The sequence below is a fragment of the Notothenia rossii genome (assembly GCF_949606895.1).
Source record: "Notothenia rossii genome assembly, chromosome: 3".
Classification (NCBI taxonomy): Eukaryota; Metazoa; Chordata; class Actinopteri; order Perciformes; family Nototheniidae; genus Notothenia; species Notothenia rossii.
The window spans coordinates 95,420,978-95,438,477 of record NC_136901.1 but is presented as its reverse complement, the minus strand read 5'-3'; the positions used below and the strand labels follow the sequence as shown (position 1 = coordinate 95,438,477).

General features: G+C 41.5%; 1 pseudogene across 1 annotated transcript in view; it reads right to left on the bottom strand.

Annotated features, from left to right (window-relative positions):
- LOC307031184 (transcription factor COE3-like) overlaps positions 1-17,500 on the bottom strand; it is a 64,413-nt pseudogene that overhangs the window by 762 nt on the left and 46,151 nt on the right. The window contains exons 8-10 of the transcript XR_013810634.1: positions 10,512-10,691; positions 4,484-4,573; positions 1-2,460 (exon numbers count right to left, since the gene is read on the bottom strand). The exon at positions 1-2,460 is cut by the window's left edge and continues 762 nt beyond it. The product of XR_013810634.1 is annotated as a transcription factor COE3-like (transcript). The remainder of the gene's footprint in view (positions 2,461-4,483; positions 4,574-10,511; positions 10,692-17,500) is intronic.

The window sequence follows — 17,500 nt, the reverse complement described above, 5'->3', positions numbered from 1 at the left end:
CGCCAGACACGCCCACCGGCTTCAACGCACGCTGCCGTGTGGACGCACCGTAAAGAGGAAGTTATTACGAGTCGAAGTCTGGAATAAAAAACATTTCTCTCTGAATCTCCAGAGTCCAGACACGATGGGATGTTGTGACTAGAAGGCTGTCTGCTCTGAAATACGCTGATCGCTGAATTACGGGGTTTTGTTTTTCGTACCAAAGTCGTTATTTGGGTTCTCTCGAAATTCTTAGTAATTTGATATAGAACTGTTGCTAACAGGAAATGTCTTTGTTTTTATTTCCTGGGATTTTAAGATGATAAATCAGAATAACGTATTATTTTTAACTTCGTGTACGTGATGCTCTTCTGCGTTAACATCCCAGATCAGCTGTAGTACCCTTCTGCGTCGTAAGATGGCGCTGTTTACCTTTTTAAAGGCATTTGCGTTTTAGAAAGCTAACCGCTGACTAGCCGTTTCCAGTTTCAGGTCTGCGTTGATGATGCTAACTTTTATTGTTTTGAAACCTGAGGGACAAACGGTGCAAAAACATTCTCTCAGTTTCACTGGAGAATCGACGATTACGAGAAATAAAAACGTACGATAACCGCTGCAGAACTGAAGCTTTGTCGAAGGTTTGTGATGTCGATCGGAGGGCATCGACTTCACGATAACTTTTCACAGTTGCATAATTAAAAGCAGGATCGATGGAAGTTTCCTTGAGATCCAAAAAACGGTTTTGGGAGTAAAATCTGTCGCTGCCTGTTTTTTTAAATCGTACGATCATTCTCACCAAAAAACACAAAGACGAGGACGGGGTTTGAACAGTAAGATGGATAAAATATCGTCTTCCAAACACCGAAACCCAACGTGAGAGTGGAGGGTTATTATAAGCTTCTGAAATATAAAAACTTCACACGACGAGGATTCTCAGAAAACATATCGTTCGAGTTTCTGAGTTTTTTTTTTTGTGTAACTTTTAGCTTTTTTCTCTTTTTTGCTAAGATGCATTGCTCTTATTTAGTGCCCCAACAGAAATAGTGCATTAAGGAATAACCATGATTATACATTTCACAATAATACACAAAGGACGAGATAACGGGGAACGAATGATGCGTTTACAAAAAGTTAAATATCGGAAAAAAGCAGTTTTTTATACAAAAGTGATGAAAGCCTTTTTTAACGTCCTGCTTTCAGAAACAGGAGACGGGTTGATCTTGTTTTTACAAAAGGGTTAATTCCTCTCACTTGTTCACTCTTTTTACAATATCTAAAAGGTATTAAGACATCAAATGTGTTTACAGATATATTTGAGACTATCGTTCAGGCCTAAATCACAAACTCCCCGAAAACAAACTGTTTTTTATAAATACATATAAAATAAGAACACAATCAGAAGAAATACAAGAGAATCTGAATGTGATTAAAACTGCTGCAAGCGTCTCTGCGTTAAATCTACCACACGGAGAAGAACAGAACTATCGTACGGAGCATTTCAAATGACAGAGAAACAAAGAAAGAAAATGATCAAAACGAAAGGAGAAACATTTGTTCTGTCTTTAAAAGGTTTCTGCATTCGCCTCCTTTTTTTGGGATATGAGACGTTGTTTAAAAGCTATGGTACAGAGAGGAGGAGGTTTAATATCAGCCGTCTTTAAAGAGTCGGGACGATTTCTGATTGGAGATCCGAAAACACCGTTTGACGGCTTTTTCCAGATTAAAAATAATAAAAAAGAGTTGGATTTCTCCTGGTTTCAGAATCCACCGAAAGCTCCTGAGAAACTATCAAAGTCTGCTTTGAGAACATCGGATAATAAAGTCACCAATCATATAACTTTGCTCGACTTTAATTTGCCGACATCTCATACAAATTTGATTTAATGGACTGTTTGAGAATTTTACAGAGTTTTGTAGAATTTTGTAGAATTTCTGGACATTTACGCGACTTTTTTTGGTAAAATTGAACTATTTTCTGACCGTTTAACTATATTTTTCAGCATTGGTCAAATGTTCTTTCCCATATTGTCCAGTAAAACTTTGGAGCAAATCTAAATAACTGTACACTTTTTGATTTGGCGTCTGGGAGCAGCTTTGGTATAAAATGTGTTTAGCTGTGATTTGTAATAAACGACAACAATGTGTACTGGCCCTTTAAATGCAACCGGATTCTAATCAACCAATGAGATTGCAGCGTTTCAGAAGCTGTCGGTGGATCTACTTCCTGTCTCACAGTGTGTCAAACTGATCTGAGACCTGTTCAGACTTCTGAAGTCTCACTAACACACAACATATAAGCCCCTCCCCCACATTCTAACATCCAATGATTGGGCTCCATTTCGAGCACGATGGCAGGAAATTGAAATTCAAACGTTCTTCTTCTTGAGTTGTAGTTTCCGGGGTCGATGGGGATATTTTTTGTGGAGGGGGGGGGGTCTGAAGATCCTCCTCACATGGGGGGCACGATGAGACCTGCCATGGCTGAAACACAGACACACACACACACACACATTTTAATAACAGTTCAACTATTAGCAGAGATGGCAGAAGTACACACATCCTTTACTCGAGTAGAAGTACACACATCCTTTACTCAAGTAGAAGTACACACATCCTTTACTCAAGTAGAAGTACACACATCCTTTACTCAAGTAGAAGTACACACATCCTGTACTCAAGTAGAAGTACACACATCCTTTACTCGAGTAGAAGTACACACATCCTTTACTCAAGTAGAAGTACACACATCCTTTACTCAAGTAGAAGTACACACATCCTTTACTCAGGTAGAAGTACACACATCCTTTACTCAAGTAGAAGTACACACATCCTGTACTCAAGTAGAAGTACACACATCCTGTACTCAAGTAGAAGTACACACATCCTGTACTCAAGTAGAATTACAGATACTCGTGTTTAAAAATACTCTGGTGAAAGTAGAAGTACTGACTAAACTTCTTTACTCAAGTCAAAGTAAAGAACTTTGAAATGTACTTCAGTAAAAAGTACCCATAACTAGCAGCTGTTTTAAAGAGTACCTGACCTCCCTTTATATTAACAGAACAATAATGTCATTGTTAGCTAATGAATGTTTCCATGGTGACCAACGGCAACATGACAACGTTTCCATTGGTTTTCTTCTTTAGAGAAGACCAGGAAATGATGGATACACAGATCGTGTTCAAATCAATAGGCACGCAATGACTCTAAATAATAATGATCACGCCACCAAACACACATTCAAACTAAAGGAACCAGCCTGTTTGGAAAATGAGAGAAGTAGAAAGTACAGGTATTTGAGTTCAACATGTGAGAAGTAGAAAGTACAGGTATTTGAGTTCAACATGTAGGAAGTAGAAAGTACAGGTATTTGAGTTCAAAATGTAAGAAGTAGAAAGTACAGGTATTTGTGTTCAACATGTAAGAAGTAGAAAGTACAGGTATTTGTGTTCAACATGTAAGAAGTAGAAAGTACAGGTATTTGTGTTCAACATGTAAGATGTAAAAGTGAAAAGTGGTCAGAAAAATAAGTAGTGGAGTAAAGTACTGATACCAGAAACATGTACTTAAAGGTGGGGTATGTAAGTTTGAGAAACCAGCTCGAGTGCACGAGCTGGTGCTCGAATTTGAAAATACACAGCCGGAAGAAATCTGCCACTTCCTCACAGAGCCCCTCCTCCAACACACACGAACGCGCACATGACCAATGAGGGCAGAGATCAGTTTGTGCACAGATGGAAGGCTGACAGGCAGGTAGGCCATCCAGTTACTTTAGCCGGCTCAGATGATTGGTCGAGCTTTTTACAGAACGACGGCTTCCAGAGATAACATTTCTTTATGTATTTATTGTCAAAGCTCTTCAGATATTCATTGCTATCGGGATGTTCAGAGCTCGAGCCAGTTTCTCAAACGTACCTACCCCACCTTTAAGTATAACGAAGTATTTGTACTCCAATACTTTCCACCTCTGACTATTAGACATGCAGGAAATTGACAGAAGAAAAAAGGCTCATCAAATAATGTGAACGTACAATGTGTCTGAGCATTAGCCAATCAGAATCAGATTACCTTTATTCGTCCCACAGAGGGGAAATGTACTTAATAAAAAAAATCGGAGCACGAGTGTTCCGTAGTGATGTCACTATGTTCAGGAAGTGAACACAAATACATTTTTATTTTCAGATGTTCTGGATCAACTTTGAGCTTGATTGTTTTAGCTTTTTCAAATTAAGAGTGGGGGTAAGCAGGGTGGAAAGGGAGGGGGGGTGTTTAACTTGATGGCATAAAACATGTTGGGTTGCATTATGGGATGCATCACACGTTTCCCCTCTGGGGGACTGATGAAGGCATCTCATTGATCAAATGAAAATAAAAGCACTTTTTATTTTCAGACGTTATGGATCAACTTTGGGCTCGAGTGTTTTAGCTTTTTCAAAATAAGAGTGGGGGTAAGCAGGGTGAAAGGGGGAGGGGGGGTGAGGGTGAGAGGGGGGGGGATGCTCACCCTGGAGGTTGCCGCCATTGGACGAGGTGCAGCCAGGGGGCGGGGAGACCTGAGGCCTGACGACGGGGGCGAAGGCGCTCTTCTGTTTGACTGCAGAGACCATATGCACAGGAGAGAATGAGAGAGGGCCTACAGGGGAGAGAGACAGGAAGTGAGGCGGGGGGGAGACAGGAAGTGAGGCGGGGGGCAGGTGAGTGACAGGTGAGGGGCATGCAGGAGGGGGAGGGGCCGAGACGTCTGCAGGTAAACACAAACACGCTGCCAAAGTTGATCCATAACTTTGAAGGACTTTTATTTTTTGGAAAAAACCAACCTGAGAGCAGCAGCTCTGTGTGTGTGTGTGTGTGTGTGTGTGTGTGTGTGTGTGTGTGTGTGTGTGTGTGTGTGTGTGTGTGTGTGTGTGTGACCTTCATCTGTGTGTAAAAGTTCATTTGATGTGTTTTAATTCAACTTTTTGTATTTCATTTTTTTCATTTTTATGTCTTTGAGCACCTGAAAAAGTGCTTAGAAATCAAATGTATTATATCTAGGGCTGTCAAACGATTAAACATTTTAATCAGATTAATCACAGTTTAAAAATGAATGAATCAGATGAATCACCATTCGAACTATGTCCAAAATATGCCATTTCTTTATGTATTGTTGTGGGAATGGAAAGATAAATGAAAGAAGGCGGATATATCCATTTCACATACAGTATGTTTATTATAACATTGTTCTGTGTGTCAAAATGAAAGACAGCCCACACACCTATCAATCATCAAACCGTGGGGTCTTATAGTTGTATCGATGTATAGAGAGATATACTACAGCAAAAGTATTCTCCGTCGGGACTTCCTGCAACAACACCACGCAGTTATCTTGATCCTGATTGGCCAGAAGACATTATCAAAGATGTTCTATTGAGAAGACGATCACTACGTGACAAAAGTTTTCAAAACCGTTTCTAGTCTTCAGTATTTCCAGACAAGTGGCTACTGAAATCAATCTGACTAACTGCTGTCTGTGTGATTTACTCCGCGCGACTTTAACATCATTGTTCATGGTGGGGCTAAGGTGGGGCTAAGCCATTTCTTGGTATGGCTGTAGCCTACCCCAGCGCTGCCACTGGTGGGATGTATGGGGCGGGCCATTCTGCACATGCGTTAAATGCGTTAAATATTTTAACACAATTAATTCCAAAAATGAATTACCACCGTTAACGCGATAATTTTGACAGCATTAATTATTATTATTATTATTGATTAATATTTGTTTGTTTTCATATTGTAATGAATACAGGGATAAGACCACTTGTTGATGAAGATCATGTGATATGACGGAAAGCTCCAGAACATTTACTCAATAGCCCTTCAGGTGAAAATGTCTTCCGTCAGAAAGCTCATCAAATCATATTCATGCTTTAAGATTTACAACAACAAAATACCATATTTTCCATTCAAGTGTAATTTTGGAATTCTGTGAAACTCCGGCAGTTTCCCTCCACTTCCAGTCTCTATGCTAAGCTAGCCCCACCCAGAGAGAAACAGCAGAGGAGGAGATACAGAAACCTGCACTGTCCCTTTAAGAGCTCCCGCAGTTTATAGACTCAGTGTGTTAAAGACTGTGTGTGTGTGTGTGTGTGTGTGTGTGTGTGTGTGTGTGTGTGTGTGTGTGTGTGTGTACATGTGAGTGTGTGTGTGTGTGTGTGTGTGTGTGTGTGTGTGTGTGTGTGTGTGTGTGTGTGTGTGTGTGTGTGTGTGTGTGTGTGTGTGTGTGTGTGTGTGTGTGTAGATGTGTGTGTGTAAAAGACAGTGTGTGTGTGTGTGTGTGTGTGTGTGTGTGTGTGCGTGCGTGCGTGTGTGTGTGTGTGTGTGTGTGTGTGTGTGTGTGTGTGTGTGTGTGTAGATGTGTGTGTGTAAAAGACAGTGTGTGTAAAATGGCGGATGTAAATGTATCGCCTGGTGCCAACAGAGTCTCTGCTTCCTTCTCTAACAAAAGCTACTCCCAACTATTGTGATACACAGCGAGACCAAACTGCACAAAGAATACAAATATACACATATGTGTGTATTTATACATACATACACACCCACTTGAATATATATATTATCATACACTCTCTATTTTGTGTATTAGTGTTTTGTCCCTATACTTTTGCTGTAACGGTGTGTGGAACAAATACAGGTCTGATTGTGACGGCCCAGAAGGTGAGGATGTGAAGGTGTTAGTGGGGGTTAGAAGAGGAAGAGGAGGAGGAGGTGAGGAAGAGGAGGAGGAGGAGGAAGAGGTGATGAAGAGGAGGAGGAGGAAGAGGTGATGAAGAGGAGGTAAACAATGCGCTGCTTCCAACACATCTCCTGGCAGCCACTGAGTTTCTAAACGAGGCTCTCTGAGACTCAGGCTTTGAATCAGAAGCCAAAACAAAACAAACCCCCTCCAGGCGACACACACACACACACACACACACACACACACACACACACACACACACACACACACACACACACACACACACACACACACACAGACACACACACACACACACACACACACACACACACACACACACACACACACACACACACACCTCCTCAGGTGTGTTTCAGCCTCTCTGGGTTTACTCTGGGAGACCAAGCTGTACCTGAACGCCTCACAGACTCATTACCGGCCCTTTCACTCCTTGGGATGTTTTCCAATAAAAATCACATTTAGCATGATGTTCTGCTTGTAGGTTTCAAATATAAATGCATTGAAGACGTAATGTCAACAAAGGGATGTGGAAATGATGAATGATTTCACAGGGTTGCTGTGTGATCATTTAAAAGCTTCTTCTTCAGTCTGGACTTCCTCCAACAAGGTTTTAGTTTCCAGAACCCTTCAGTTTTCCACTTCCTCTGCTTTCACCTGCAGCTTCTTGAGCCTCCTGAGTCACTGTCGACTGACAACACAAAGCTTCAGTTCCTAACACTCAAAATGACTTCAGCTTCTTTAGCCTCCTGAGTCACTGTCGACTGACAACACAAAGCTTCAGTTCCTAACACTCAACATGACTTCAGCTTCTTTAGCCTCCTGAGTCACTGTCGACTGACAACACAAAGCTTCAGTTCCTAACACTCAACATGACTTCAGCTTCTTTAGCCTCCTGAGTCACTGTCGACTGACAACACAAAGCTTCAGTTGCTAACACTCAAAATGACTTCAGCTTCTTTAGCCTCCTGAGTCACTGTCGACTGACAACACAAAGCTTCAGTTCCTAACACTCAACATGACTTCAGCTTCTTTAGCCTCCTGAGTCACTGTCGACTGACAACACAAAGCTTCAGTTGCTAACACTCAAAATGACTTCAGCTTCTTTAGCTACCTGAGTCACTGTCGACTGACAACACAAAGCTTCAGTTGCTAACACTCAAAATGACTTCAGCTTCTTTAGCTACCTGAGTCACTGTCGACTGACAACACAAAGCTTCAGTTCCTAACACTCAACATGACTTCAGCTTCTTTAGCCTCCTGAGTCACTGTCGACTGACAACACAAAGCTTCAGTTCCTAACACTCAACATGACTTCAGCTTCTTTAGCCTCCTGAGTCACTGTCGACTGACAACACAAAGCTTCAGTTGCTAACACTCAAAATGACTTCAGCTTCTTTAGCTACCTGAGTCACTGTCGACTGACAACACAAAGCTTCAGTTGCTAACACTCAAAATGACTTCAGCTTCTTGAGCCTCCTGAGTCACTGTCGACTGACAACACAAAGCTTCAGTTCCTAACACTCAACATGACTTCAGCTTCTTTAGCCTCCTGAGTCACTGTCGACTGACAATACAAAGCTTCAGTTCCTAACACTCAACATGACTTCAGCTTCTTTAGCCTCCTGAGTCACTGTCGACTGACAACACAAAGCTTCAGTTCCTAACACTCAACATGACTTCAGCTTCTTTAGCCTCCTGAGTCACTGTCGACTGACAACACAAAGCTTCAGTTCCTAACACTCAACATGACTTCAGCTTCTTGAGCCTCCTGAGTCACTGTCGACTGACAATACAAAGCTTCAGTTCCTAACACTCAAAATGACTTCAGCTTCTTTAGCCTCCTGAGTCACTGTCGACTGACAACACAAAGCTTCAGTTCCTAACACTCAACATGACTTCAGCTTCTTTAGCCTCCTGAGTCACTGTCGACTGACAACACAAAGCTTCAGTTGCTAACACTCAAAATGACTTCAGCTTCTTTAGCTACCTGAGTCACTGTCGACTGACAACACAAAGCTTCAGTTCCTAACACTCAAAATGACTTCAGCTTCTTTAGCCTCCTGAGTCACTGTCAACTGACAACACAAAGCTTCAGTTGCTAACACTCAAAATGACTTCAGCTTCTTGAGCCTCCTGAGTCACTGTCGACTGACAACACAAAGCTTCAGTTCCTAACACTCAACATGACTTCAGCTTCTTTAGCTACCTGAGTCACTGTCGACTGACAACACAAAGCTTCAGTTGCTAACACTCAAAATGACTTCAGCTTCTTTAGCCTCCTGAGTCACTGTCGACTGACAACACAAAGCTTCAGTTCCTAACACTCAAAATGACTTCAGCTTCTTTAGCCTCCTGAGTCACTGTCGACTGACAACACAAAGCTTCAGTTGCTAACACTCAAAATGACTTCAGGCCTGCAGACACAAACCACCACTCAACTGCTTGAATTACTGACATTTCAACCTGTAACTGAGACATGTGCTCCTGGCACTGCTCCAACTTCAGCTGACACTTCAGAAAACATTGATTCTGATGAATGCTTGAAACTCAAGATTCTGAGATTTTCCAAAAGAAGTCATGATGTGAACATTTTCCTTAAAAAGTATATGAATTTCTAGAAAAAAAAATGTTAAGACTGAGAAAAAAGTAGAACTTTTGGGGAACATTTTTGAATTGTTTGAATATTCCGAATTTTTTTTATTTACAGAAAAATTCTGATTTTGTGATTTTTAGCAAAATATTTTTAAAAAAAGTCAGATTTTTTTGATTTTCACGAAAAGTCAGAATATTTTCGATTTTTCAGAAAAAGTCCAAAAAAAAAAAAAGAAAAGTGAGAAAGAAAGTGAAATGAAGTGAAAAACGGACAATTATGAGATTTTTTTTAGGTTTCTCAGAAAAGGCTGATTTATTGTGGTATTTTCCCCCTCAGTGTGTTTGGTGTAGTCAGTGTTAGAGGATCCTGCTGCTGCTCTCGGACGGACCAGCTCTTAAACCAGTTTGTAGATGGGTTTAAAGTTAGACCAGGTCTAGGTTGATGAGTTTAAAGTAGACCAGGTCTAGGTTGATGAGTTTAAAGTTAGACCAGGTCTAGTTTGATGAGTTTAAAGTTAGACCAGGTCTAGTTTGACGAGTTTAAAGTTAGACCAGGTCTAGGTTGATGAGTTTAAAGTTAGACCAGGTCTAGGTTGATGAGTTTAAAGTTGGACCAGGTCTAGTTTGATGAGTTTAAAGTCAGACCAGGTCTAGGTTGATGAGTTTAACGTTGGACCAGGTCTAGTTTGATGAGTTTAAAGTTAGACCAGGTCTAGGTTGATGAGTTTAACGTTGGACCAAGTCTAGGTTGATGAGTTTAAAGTTAGACCAGGTCTAGGTTGATGAGTTTAAAGTTGGACCAGGTCTAGTTTGATGAGTTTAAAGTCAGACCAGGTCTAGGTTGATGAGTTTAAAGTAGACCAGGTCTAGGTTGATGAGTTTAACGTTGGACCAAGTCTAGGTTGATGAGTTTAAAGTTAGACCAGGTCTAGTTTGATGAGTTTAAAGTTGGACCAGGTCTAGGTTGATGAGTTTAAAGTTAGACCAGGTCTAGTTCGATGAGTTTAAAGTTAGACCAGGTCTAGTTTGACGAGTTTAAAGTTAGACCAGGTCTAGGTTGATGAGTTTAAAGTAGACCAGGTCTAGGTTGATGAGTTTAAAGTAGACCAGATCTAGGTTGATGAGTTTAAAGTTAGACCAGGTCTAGGTTGATGAGTTTAAAGTTAGACCAGGTCTAGGTTGATGAGTTTGCAGTGTGACTCACTTGCGTAGGCAGAGTTTGTGGAGCCGTTGAGGAAGCTTGGAGACCCCGGGACCCCCAGGTTGGTCATCCCCGCTCCGTACCCGTTCATGGAGGACGTGATGGTGTTGTAGTTGGACTGCTGAGGCGTGGAGGACGGCACGTAGCCGCGCGGGGACACGCTGTTCGAGTTACGGGAGTATCCTGGGGAGGAAGCACGGGTTAGAGTTAACAAAGGAGAGGTGAGAGAGATGCATTGAGGGGAAACCCTGAGGGAAAGGGAAATAGACATTGCCTCGTACACAGTGCTGCACAATCTTGGAAGAGGTTTTTTGTTGTCAATGACTGCGAATAAAATGACGTTCACTTCTTCCGTTAAATCTGTAAATAATTCATTCATTTTTTAATATTTCTTATTATTTTGAGATTCTAAACTGCAACGTCGGGAAAACAAATGTTTGAGTCTTTTGATTTAAGAAATGTTAACACTCAGTTATACTCCTTTGATTACTTCAGGACCATATCGACATCACCATGCGGGGTAGGCGTTAGACCCCCCCCCCGTTGTAACCGCTGGCCCGGAGCATTCCACTCTCATCATGGGAAAATGAACACGTTGGTTGCAATAGTACAAACTACTTGAACTACAACATTTGAATCATCAGCTCTTCCTCATTTTCCTCAATTGTTCATATTTGGTTTGTTAAAATAATGATATTGTGGTCGTTGTTAAAGAAGAAAAGGAGGGAGACCTTTCTGCTACGAGTATTATTATTAGTGTGATGCACCTTCTGCCTTCCTGTCATCAGGACTCTCCACTCGCTGCCAGAGGGTCGGCATGGAGGCACAGAGCCCAGACCTTTATATCATCATATTGACTCCACCCATCAAGAAACCTTCTCTCCCTCTTCTTCTCCTCTCCCTGTCACTCTCCTTCAACTCCTCCCGTGACTTTCTTTTATTTCTTTTTTGCCCGGTGCTTGGCCGGTTACCGCTGGTATTAAAAACATTTTGGCGAACGGTTAGGTGGCGCGAAAGTCTGTAGAGAACGAGCTTACTGTTATTTTTAAAGCAATATTTGTAGTGGCCCGAGCGAGCGAGTGGAAAGTATGTTACGCTGCCCGGGGGGTCTAAAGAGTGCTTCCGGGCCAGCGGGCCATTTATAATGTCGAGCCCTGCTATGTAACACTTGCACTCCTATTGGCTAGCGCTCCAACACATTGTACGTGATAGGCTAAGGGGCGGGACATCTCCACGCTTGTTGACCAATCACAACAGAGAGAGTCTTTAAAGTATTGTATATATTTAATGGTGTAAAGTGAGTAACGCTGCAGGACCCCCGCCCTCCTCGCTGTGACCTCATCAGTGACATCATCACGACCTCTCCCTCCCTCGCCTCTCCTCTACATTTACAGTACCTTAACACCCACATTCCCCACCCCCCCTCCCCAAAATAAACCTCCCGTTGAGAGACCCTCATCGCGCATGCATTGAATAGCGATGTTCTCAGCGTGACCTTTGACCCCCCCAGAGACTTCCTGTTCCCACTGAGGTTTCTGAGAGGAGCCAACACTCTGCCAAGTAGCACTTTAACCCCCCCCCTCACTTAAAATATCTCCCCCCTCCCTCCCTCCCTCCCTCCCTCCTTTCCTCCTCCCTCGTTCACTTTCCCCCACTTCCTGGTTCGGGCCAACGCAATTCCCAGGCGGAGCCGATGGGAAACACATGTGGAGGAAAGAGTGAGCGAGAAACGAGAAGTCACGACTGCTCTGTGATAAAGAAGACTGTCTCTGTGCGTGAGTGTGTGTGTGTGTGTGTGTGTGTGTGTGTGTGTGTGTGTGTGTGTGTGTGTGTGTGTGTGTGTGTGTGTGTGTGTGTGTGTGTACGGCGTGGGAAGAATCACCAAAAACTGGTTGAAATGTACATTTTCTAAATCTTTCTGCATGAACTCCCAGAAAAAGTGACCAGGACTACAAAAACACAGAAAAGCTGCAAAAAATATAGAAAACGTTCCAAATGAACTTCTTACTGCAAAGCATTATTTAAAAAGGACCAGAGCTCTTTGTAGGAATATCAATCTTCTCCAAAATGTTTTAAAATGAGGATGTTTTCCTCTCATTCTGATCCACTGGATGCTTCACTCTCTAACTTGCTTCTTGCATTTGTATATTATTCTGTGCATGTATTTTAACATGTATTACATTTATTAAGGAGTTCTTTTGGCGTTCTGAGAATAAAGGATGTGGTTTGTTGTGTTTTTGATTTGGAGCTCCTCAGGGTTTTGGGATGTATAAATAGATCTGATTGAACTTGAGTTACGGAGATAATGAGCTGCAGATGCCAAAACTGTGACGTCTGAAGTATGTAGTGTCTCTACTTTAAAGAGTCCTCTCCTGCTGATGTTCAGGTGTATATCAGTATGTAGTGTCTCTACTTTAAAGAGTCCTCTCCTGCTGATGTTCAGATGTATATCAGTATGTAGTGTCTCTACTTTAAAGAGACTTTCCTGCTGATGTTCAGGTGTATATCAGTATGTAGTGTCTCTACTTTAAAGAGTCCTCTCCTGCTGATGTAAAGGTGTATATCAGTATGTAGTGTCTCTACTTTAAAGAGTCCTCTCCTCCTGATGTTCAGGTGTATATCAGTATGTAGTGTCTCTACTTTAAAGAGTCCTTTCCTGCTGATGTTCAGGTGTATATCAGTATGTAGTGTCTCTACTTTAAAGAGTCCTCTCTTGCTGATGTTCAGGTGTATATCAGTATGTAGTGTCTCTACTTTAAAGAGTCCTCTCCTGCTGATGTTCAGGTGTATATCAGTATGTAGTGTCTCTACTTTAAAGAGTCCTCTCCTGCTGATGTTTAGGTGTGTATCAGTATGTAGTGTCTCTACTTTAAAGAGTCCTCTCCTGCTGATGTTCAGGTGTATATCAGTATGTAGTGTCTCTACTTTAAAGAGTCCTCTCCTGCTGATGTTCAGGTGTATATCAGTGTGTAGTGTCTCTACTTTAAAGAGTCCTCTCTTGCTGATGTTCAGGTGTATATCAGTATGTAGTGTCTCTACTTTAAAGAGTCCTCTCCTGCTGATGTTCAGGTGTATATCAGTATGTAGTGTCTCTACTTTAAAGAGTCCTCTCCTGCTGATGTTCAGGTGTATATCCGTGTGTAGTGTCTCTACTTTAAAGAGTCCTCTCCTGCTGATGTTCAAGTGTATATCAGTGTGTATTGTCTCTACTTTAAAGAGTCCTCTCCTACTGATGTTCAGGTGTATATCAGTATGTAGTGTCTCTACTTTAAAGAGTCCTCTCCCGCTGATGTTCAGGTGTATATCAGTATGTAGTGTCTCTACTTTAAAGAGTCCTCTCCCGCTGATATTCAGGTGTATATCAGTATGTAGTGTCTCTACTTTAAAGAGTCCTCTCCTGCTGATGTTCAGGTGTATATCAGTATGTAGTGTTTCTACTTTAAAGAGTCCTCTCCTGCTGATGCTCAGGTGTATATCAGTATGTAGTGTCTCTACTTTAAAGAGTCCTCTCCTGCTGATGTTCAGGTGTGTATCAATATGTAGTGTCTCTACTTTAAAGAGTCCTCTCCTGCTGATGGTCAGGTGTATATCAGTATGTAGTGTCTCTACTTTAAAGAGTCCTCTCCTGCTGATGTTCAGGTGTATATCAGTATGTAGTGTCTCTACTTTAAAGAGTCCTCTCCTGCTGATGTTCAGGTGTATATCAGTGTGTAGTGTCTCTACTTTAAAGAGTCCTCTCCTGCTGATTTTCAGGTGTATATCAGTGTGTATTGTCTCTACTTTAAAGAGTCCTCTCCTGCTGATGTTCAGGTGTATATCAGTATGTAGTGTCTCTACTTTAAAGAGTCCTCTCCTGCTGATGTTCAGGTGTATATCAGTGTGTAGTGTCTCTACTTTAAAGAGTCCTCTCCTGCTGATGTTCAGGTGTATATCAGTATGTAGTGTCTCTACTTTAAAGAGTCCTCTCCTGATGATGTTCAGGTGTATATCAGTACGTAGTGTCTCTACTTTAAAGAGTCCTCTCCCGCTGATGTTCAGCTGTATATCAGTATGTAGTGTCTCTACTTTAAAGAGTCCTCTCCCGCTGATGTTCAGGTGTATATCAGTATGTAGTGTCTCTACTTTAAAGAGTCCTCTCCTGCTGATGTTCAGGTGTATATCAGTATGTAGTGTCTCTACTTTAAAGAGTCCTCTCCTGCTGATGTTCAGGTGTATATCAGTGTGTAGTGTCTCTACTTTAAAGAGTCCTCTCCTGCTGATTTTCAGGTGTATATCAGTGTGTATTGTCTCTACTTTAAAGAGTCCTCTCCTGCTGATGTTCAGGTGTATATCAGTATGTAGTGTCTCTACTTTAAAGAATCCTCTCCTGCTGATGTTCAGGTGTATATCAGTATGTAGTGTCTCTACTTTAAAGAGTCCTCTCCTGCTGATGTTCAGGTGTATATCAGTATGTAGTGTCTCTACTTTAAAGAGTCCTCTCCTGATGATGTTCAGGTGTATATCAGTACGTAGTGTCTCTACTTTAAAGAGTCCTCTCCCGCTGATGTTCAGCTGTATATCAGTATGTATTGTCTCTACTTTAAAGAGTCCTCTCCTGATGATGTTCAGGTGTATATCAGTATGTAGTGTCTCTACTTTAAAGAGTCCTCTCCTGCTGATGTTCAGGTGTATGTCAGTGTGTATTGTCTCTACTTTAAAGAGTCCTCTCCTGCTTATGTTCAGGTGTATATCAGTATGTAGTGTCTCTACTTTAAAGAGTCCTCTCCTGCTGATGTTCAGGTGTATATCAGTATGTAGTGTCTCTACTTTAAAGAGTCATCTCCTGCTAATGTTCAGGTGTATATCAGTATGTAGTGTCTCTACTTTAAAGAGTCCTCTCCTGATGATGTTCAGGTGTATATCAGTACGTAGTGTCTCTACTTTAAAGAGTCCTCTCCTGCTGATGTTCAGGTGTATATCAGTATGTAGTGTCTCTACTTTAAAGAGTCCTCTCCCGCTGATGTTCAGGTGTATATCAGTATGTAGTGTCTCTACTTTAAAGAGTCCTCTCCCGCTGATGTTCAGGTGTATATCAGTATGTAGTGTCTCTACTTTAAAGAGTCCTCTCCTGCTGATGTTCAGGTGTATATCAGTATGTAGTGTCTCTACTTTAAAGAGTCCTCTCCTGCTGATGTTCAGGTGTATATCAGTGTGTAGTGTCTCTACTTTAAAGAGTCCTCTCCTGCTAATGTTCAGGTGTATATCAGTATGTAGTGTCTCTACTTTAAAGAGTCCTCTCTTGATGATGTTCAGGTGTATATCAGAACATAGTGTCTCTACTTTAAAGAGTCCTCTCCTGCTGATGTTCAGGTGTATATCAGTATGTAGTGTCTCTACTTTAAAGAGTCCTCTCCTGCTGATGTTCAGGTGTATATCAGTGTGTAGTGTCTCTACTTTAAAGAGTCCTCTCCTGCTGATGTTCAGGTGTATATCAGTATGTAGTGTCTCTACTTTAAAGAGTCCTCTCCTGCTGATGTTCAGGTGTATATCAGTGTGTAGTGTCTCTACTTTAAAGAGTCCTCTCCTGCTAATGTTCAGGTGTATATCAGTATGTAGTGTCTCTACTTTAAAGAGTCCTCTCTTGATGATGTTCAGGTGTATATCAGTACATAGTGTCTCTACTTTAAAGAGTCCTCTCCTGCTGATGTTCAGGTGTATATCAGTATGTAGTGTCTCTACTTTAAAGAGTCCTCTCCTGCTGATGTTCAGGTGTATATCAGTGTGTAGTGTCTCTACTTTAAAGAGTCCTCTCCTGCCAATGTTCAGGTGTATATCAGTATGTAGTGTCTCTACTTTAAAGAGTCCTCTCCTGCTGATGTTCAGGTGTATATCAGTGTGTAGTGTCTCTACTTTAAAGAGTCCTCTCCTGCTAATGTTCAGGTGTATATCAGTATGTAGTGTCTCTACTTTAAAGAGTCCTCTCCTGCTGATGTTCAGGTGTATATCAGTATGTAGTGTCTCTACTTTAAAGAGTCCTCTCCCGCTGATGTTCAGGTGTATATCAGTATGTAGTGTCTCTACTTTAAAGAGTCCTCTCCTGCTGATGTTCAGGTGTATATCAGTATGTAGTGTCTCTACTTTAAAGAGTCCTCTCCTGCTGATGTTCAGGTGTATATCAGTATGTAGTGTCTCTCCTTTAAAGAGTCCTCTCCTGCTGATGTTCAGGTGTATATCAGTATATAGTGTCTCTACTTTAAAGAGTCCTCTCCTGCTGATGTTCAGGTGTATATCAGTATGTAGTGTCTCTACTTTAAAGAGTCCTCTCCTGCTGATGTTCAGGTGTATATCAGTATGTAGTGTCTCTCCTTTAAAGAGTCCTCTCCTGCTGATGTTCAGGTGTATATCAGTATATAGTGTCTCTACTTTAAAGAGTCCTCTCCTGCTGATGTTCAGGTGTATATCAGTATGTAGTGTCTCTACTTTAAAGAGTCCTCTCCTGCTGATTTTCAGGTGTATATAAGTATGTAGTGTCTCTCCTTTAAAGAGTCCTCTCCTGCTGATGTTCAGGTGTATATCAGTATATAGTGTCTCTACTTTAAAGAGTCCTCTCCTGCTGATGTTCAGGTGTATATCAGTATGTAGTGTCTCTACTTTAAAGAGTCCTCTCCTGCTGATGTTCAGGTGTATATCAGTATGTAGTGTCTCTCCTTTAAAGAGTCCTCTCCTGCTGATGTTCAGGTGTATATCAGTATATAGTGTCTCTACTTTAAAGAGTCCTCTCCTGCTGATGTTCAGGTGTATATCAGTATGTAGTGTCTCTACTTTAAAGAGTCCTCTCCTGCTGATGTTCAGGTGTATATCAGTATGTAGTGTCTCTCCTTTAAAGAGTCCTCTCCTGCTGATGTTCAGGTGTATATCAGTATATAGTGTCTCTACTTTAAAGAGTCCTCTCCTGCTGATGTTCAGGTGTATATCAGTATGTAGTGTCTCTACTTTAAAGAGTCCTCTCCTGC